Raw genomic sequence first — 6000 nt, 5'->3', positions numbered from 1 at the left:
GGGAGGCCGGGAGCTGGAGTGGCCAAGCAGAGCGGGGACAGGACCCACTCACATGCCTTCCTGGAAACCAAGGGGCGCTCAAGGGGCAAGGGACTGGCTGTGTCCTGCCCGCCCCTGAGCGCCCCCAGGCATTCCGCCGAGCTGTGCTGAGTCACCGGGAGGAGGAGGGCTGCGGTCGGCGCAGGAAGGTTGAGCAAGGCCTTTCCTCTCAGTGGCTGCACCGACACTCAGCCTGGCAGAAAGCCTGGTCCACTCTCTCAGCCCCTCAGTGGCTCCTGGCCTGGCTCCTTGCCAACACCTGGCTGTGTCCTCCAGCCGTCCATGCCGGCTTGGTGAAAGCCAAGTGCAGGGTGGGCTGCGACATCCATCCCCCACCTCAGGAGGACTTTCCCAGGCCTCTAGGGGCCAGGCAGGGGCTGGAGCATGACCTCAGTCCCCTGGGGCTGAGATGCTCCAGGTTGAGATTAGGGGGTGAGTGGGGAGCTATAAATCTGGATACCACCTCAGAGAAGGCAGCCCAGCTGAGCCAAGTTGGAGCCCTAGACAGCAAAACCGATGATCAAAAAACCCACACCCAGCTCACCCCTAATCAAGTAGGCAGATCCCCGGCAAGGGTAAGATTGAGAGAGTTGGCCAAAGTAAGGTCAGGGGCTGAGTGCATGGCCAGGACTAAGTTGTCTGGGCCACCAGGCAGCCCATCTGAGTGAGACCTGAATGGTGGCCGACGAAGAGAGATAGAGGCCTGGCGGGGGCGGGGAGTGTGTGGCGGGGGGCGGTTGGGAGGCTCCCTCTGGCCGCTGCATGGCAAATGGGCTACGGGGGTGGAGAGGAGGCTGGACGGTGTGTGGAGGCGCCCTTCCCTGAATGTCCTCACTCAACTGCATTCATGAAGTGCCTGCTCTGTTCTGGGCACCGTTCCAGACCCCAGAGCAGGCAAAGCTCTCCCAGGATTGGGGGGCCATGGCCCAGGTCTGAGGCGCTGCAGGACTTACCCGGGCTCAGGTATGGGAGTGGGGGAAAGAGAGACTCTAGGGGGAGGCCCACTGTGCAAGGGGCCCAGGGCACTGAGGGTCCTCAGGGAGCCTGGGAAGCAAGTGTGCCTTGGGGTCACGAACAGGAGGATTGTCTCGGGGGCCCTGAGAGGGGACAGAGCTACCCCAAGATGGCCAGAGAAAGAGGATGGGGTCTAAGAAAGCACCACTGCGCTTGGGGGTCAGGAACTGGACAAGGAGTGTGGAATATAAGCGTTTGCCAGGTGCCCCCTGGGCAAGGTGCCCCCTAGGCAAGGTACCCAAGTGAGTGGGAGTCTGTGCTGTGTTGGGCTCAGCCAGCCTCTTCGGCTGCCCAGACCTGGGAAGGGGCCTCGTGCCCCACCTGGAGAGTGGGTGCAGTTGCAGGTTAGCCTGGCCACGTGAGCAGCCGCTGCCAGCACAGGTTGTGTGGTTGCCAGCTCTGTTTCAAGCCCCTGGCTGAGATGGCTGTGCCAGACCCACCAGCAGAGGGACTCCCTCCGCCAGCCCCCAGTGGTCTTCCAGCCCCCAGTCCTTCCCTGGCTGGCCACTCCACCGCTCTTAGCCACGCCTCACTCAGGCCCCAGGTCGGGGCAAACAGCAACAGGTGAGGTGGGCGGGGGCACAGGAAGGTGACGTCCCACACCAGCAACCCCTGAGCCTGCAGGACCCGGAGGGAGGTCGGAGAGCAGCAGATAGAGGAGCTGTCCATCGGGTCCCTGGACTGAGTGGCCTCCAGGAGGAAAGGAGGGAGGAATGGGTAGTGGGGACCAAGGTTGGAAGGGTTGCCTGTGGGGCCTGGAGGGCACAGGTCTGGGAGGACCCAGGGAGAGGGCAGTGTGTGGATACAAGGAGCAAATAGGGAGATTGGGGCGGGGGGGGGGGTCCAGCCAGTAGGGAGCATAAAGTGACGGTTCCAACCCCTAGGACCTAGATTGGCTCCAAGAAGGGCCACAGGGAGCCTTGACCCCCTTCCTGCCCCCAGCCCACAGCCCAGGATGGGGCAGAGATGGCAGAGCCCCAGTGGCTACCTGTGGGACAGGTGGAATGAAGCAAGTGGGAGGAAAAGTGGGGGTGGTGGTGACTGGATCCAAAGGGGTGGGGAAGCGGGTGGGGGCAGGGAGAGGGCAAACCCTGGAAGCCACGCCCTACCCAGCCTCCAGACCAAAAGGCTGGACTAAGAGGGGAAGGTTGTGCCCCCATCCACTGGTTCCCGATCCCAGGGAGAGACGGGTCTCTCTGACGGCCTTGCCTGACCTGGTCTGTCTTCCCCAGGCTGGATCAGCCCTGCAGAGCCAGTGGCCTTTGCTGTGGCCAAGGCTGCAGACAACCCACACCCTTTATGCCACGTGGGCTGCTCCTCCCGCAGCACCCAGGCGAGCCTGCCTCCTGCTCCATGCCCATCACTAAGGCCTCCGGCTTGAGGCTGATGATCTGCCCACCGAAGTGCAAGTGCTGGAAGGGACAAAGGACTGGAGCAGGGCTCTACTGCCCCAGGAGTAGGAAGGGGAGACCAGGACAGCCTCTAGACCCAAAGGGATGTCCTTGCTCAGCAACATCTACTCCAGTTTAAACACAAGAGCAGGCTTATTTTTTTAAATCTATTATTGTAATTATAAAAGTAATAGATCAACAAGTGGTGCTGGGACAACTGGATCTTCGTGTACAAAATAATAAAGTCTAATCCCCATCTCACACCATATACAAAATCTACTCAGCACTCAATAGCCAACACCTAAGAGCTAAAGCCGTAAAATTCTTGGGAGAAAACATAGGGGTATGTCTTCATAGCAATGAATTATTAGCTATGACACCAAAAACACAACCCAAGAAACAAATATGACTTCTCTGTATCAAAAGACTATATAAGAGAGTGAAGAGACAACCCAGGAAATAGGAGAAGCATATACATGCTAAAGCTCTAGAACATGTAAAGAATTCTTACAACTCAACCAAAAGGGACAATCCACTTTAAAAAATGGTACAAGACTTGAATAGATATTTCTCCAAAGAAGATATACAAATGGCTAATAAACTCGTGAAAAGATGTTCACTGTCCTTAGTCATTGTTGTTGTTCAGTGGCCCAGTTGGGTCTGATTCTGCAGCTTCATGGACTGCAGCACACCAGGCTTCCCTGTCCTTCACCATCTCCCGGAGTTTGCTCGAACTCATGTCCACTGAGTCAATGATGCCATCCAACCATCTCATCCTCTGTCACCCCTTTCTTATCCTGCCCTCAATCCTTCCCAGCATCAGGGCCTTTTCCAATAAATTGGCTCTTCAAATCAGGGGGCCAAAATATTGGACATTCAGTTTCAGCATCAGTCCTTCCAATGAATATTCAGGGTTGATTTCCTTTAGGATTGACTGGTTTGATCACCTTGCTGTCTAAAGGACTCTTAAGAGTCTTCTCCAGCCTCACAGTTCAAAAGTGTCAATTCTTTGGCCCTCAACCTTCTTTATGGTCCAGCTCTCGCATCTGTACATGACTACTGGAAAAACCATAGCTTTGACTATACAAACCTTTGTCAGCAAAGTGATGTCTCTGCTTTGTAATATGCTCTCTAGGTTTGTCATAGCTTTTCTTCCAAGGAGCAAGCATCTTTTAATTTCATGGCTGCAGTCACCATCCATAGTGATTTTGGAGCCCCCCAAAATAAAATCTTTCACTGTTTCCATTTTCCCTCCCATCTATCTGCTGTGAAGTGATGGGACCTGATGCCATGATCTTAGTTTTTTTAATGTTGCGTTTGAAGCCAGCTTTTTCACCCTCCTCTTTCACTTTCATCAAGAGGCTCTTTAGTTCCTCTTGGTTTTCTGCCATTTGAGTCGTGTCATCTACATATCTGAGGTTATTGATATTTCCCCCGGCAATCTTGATTCTAGCTTGTGTTTCATCCAGCCTGGCATTTCGCATGATGTCATTAGTCATAGGGAAATGCAAATCAAAACAATATGACACCACTTCCATAAGATACCACTTCACACTTAGTAAGATGACTTTGAGTTTTTAAACATGAAAACTAACAAGAGTTGGTAAGGATGTAGAAAAATAAGAACTCATATATTGCTGGTGGGAATGTAGAATGGTATGGTTAGAAAACAATTTGGCAGCTCCTTAAAGAGTTAAACATAGAATTATCATATGATCCAGCAACTCCTCTCCTAGGTATATGCCCAAGAGAAACGAAAACATAGGTCCACACAGAAACTTTATAGGAAAGTTCATAGTGGCATTACTCACAACCTCCAAAAGCTGGAAATGACTCAAATGTCCATTGACAGATGAATGGGCAACGAAATGTAGGTTATTATTCACTCATAAACGGGAATGAAGTTATAAAGACAACAATGTGGATGGACCTTGAACACACTGTGCCGAATGAAAGAGACCAGACACAAAGGCCACATACCGTGTGATGCTTTTTACGTGATGGATGTGAAATAGGCAAATTCACAGAGACACAGTGCAGGTTAGCAGTTCCCAGAAGATGGAGGAGGAAGAAATAGGAAATGATGACTTAATGAGTACTGGATGGATTTTTTATGGGGTTTTATAGGTTGATGACCCCTAGAGTAGGGAATGGCACCTCACTCCAGTATTCTTGCCTGGAAAATTCCATGGGCAGAGGAGCCTGGCAGGCCACAGTCTATGGGGTTGCAAAGAGTTGGACACAACTGAGCAACTAACACACAGATGAGCCACAGAATTAAAAGACGCCTGCTGCTTGGAAGAAAAGCTATGACCAACTTAGACAGTGTATTAAAAAGTAGAGACATTATTTTGCCGACAAAGATCTGTATAGTCAAAACTATGGTTTTTCCAGTAGTCATGTACAGATGTGAGAGTTGGGACTATAAAGAAAGCTGAGTGCCAAAGAATTGATGTCTTTGAACAGTGGGGCTGGAGAAGACTCTTAAGAGTGTCCTTGGACAGCGAGGAGATCAAACTAGTTGATCCTAAAGGAAATCAACCCTGAATATTCATTGGAAGGACTAATGTTAAAACTGAATGTCCAAATACTTTGGGCCCTGATTTGAAGAGCCAACTCGCTGGAAAAGACCCTGATGCTGGGAAAGATTGAGGGCAGGAGAAGAGGGTAACAGAGGATGAGATGGTTGGATGGCATCCTCGACTCAGTGGACATGAGTTTGAGCAAACTCCGGGAGATAGTGAAGGACAGGGAAGCCTGGCGTGCTGCAATCCCTGGGGTCACAAACAGTCAGATGTGACTTAGCAACGGAACAACAATAACAACATCTCTCACCTATGGGTATAGAAGGGACCTCAACACCAGGCTCCTTGTCTTCTCTTGTTGAGATCTACCCCGGAGCTGAGTCTCCACATGTATATATATAGAGAGAGAGATGTGGGCAGAGGGAGGCAGGGCATTTTGACACCAGTGTTTTGACAGAGTCCTGCAGAAGGGAAGGCATGGCTAAGTACCGGACGCTTTGAGACAGCTCAGACCTGCCTCCCCCTGGCCAGGATCCTCCCGCGCTCACCTGGGCCCTGAGCTCTGGCCCCAGTCCCACCTGGGGAGGAGCCACATTCCAGGTGGCTCACTGCTCTCTCCTGGAAGAGGGCACAGAGAGCACACGCAGAGGTGCAGAGGCCTGGAGGAGAGCCTGGACAGAAGAGTCCCGGGAGCCTCTCAATCTGGCAGGGTCGGGGTGGGCGCTGCTCTGCACATCCCCGGTCTCTACCCCTCACAGACATGCCATCCATACCTGGCCAGGCCAGTGGCCTTGTGCCCACTCCCCACGCCCTGCCTCTGCCTGCGCTGCTTCCTCTCTTCCACATCCGGGCTCAGGTCTGCACTTGAGTCCTTCCTCCCACAGGGCCAAGCCTGTTTCCTCATCTATGATGGGGCAAGGGGAGAGGAGAGCTCCTGAGAACATCACAGGGTACCACAGGGTGTGGCAGTGGCCTCAAGGCTGAGGCTACTGTCCTCAGAGCCCATGGCCTTAAGAATTCCCCTGTTTGCC

Source organism: Capricornis sumatraensis, chromosome 8 (genome assembly GCF_032405125.1).
Source record: "Capricornis sumatraensis isolate serow.1 chromosome 8, serow.2, whole genome shotgun sequence".
Taxonomy (NCBI): Eukaryota; Metazoa; Chordata; class Mammalia; order Artiodactyla; family Bovidae; genus Capricornis; species Capricornis sumatraensis.
Note: the sequence above shows the minus strand (reverse complement) of the source record.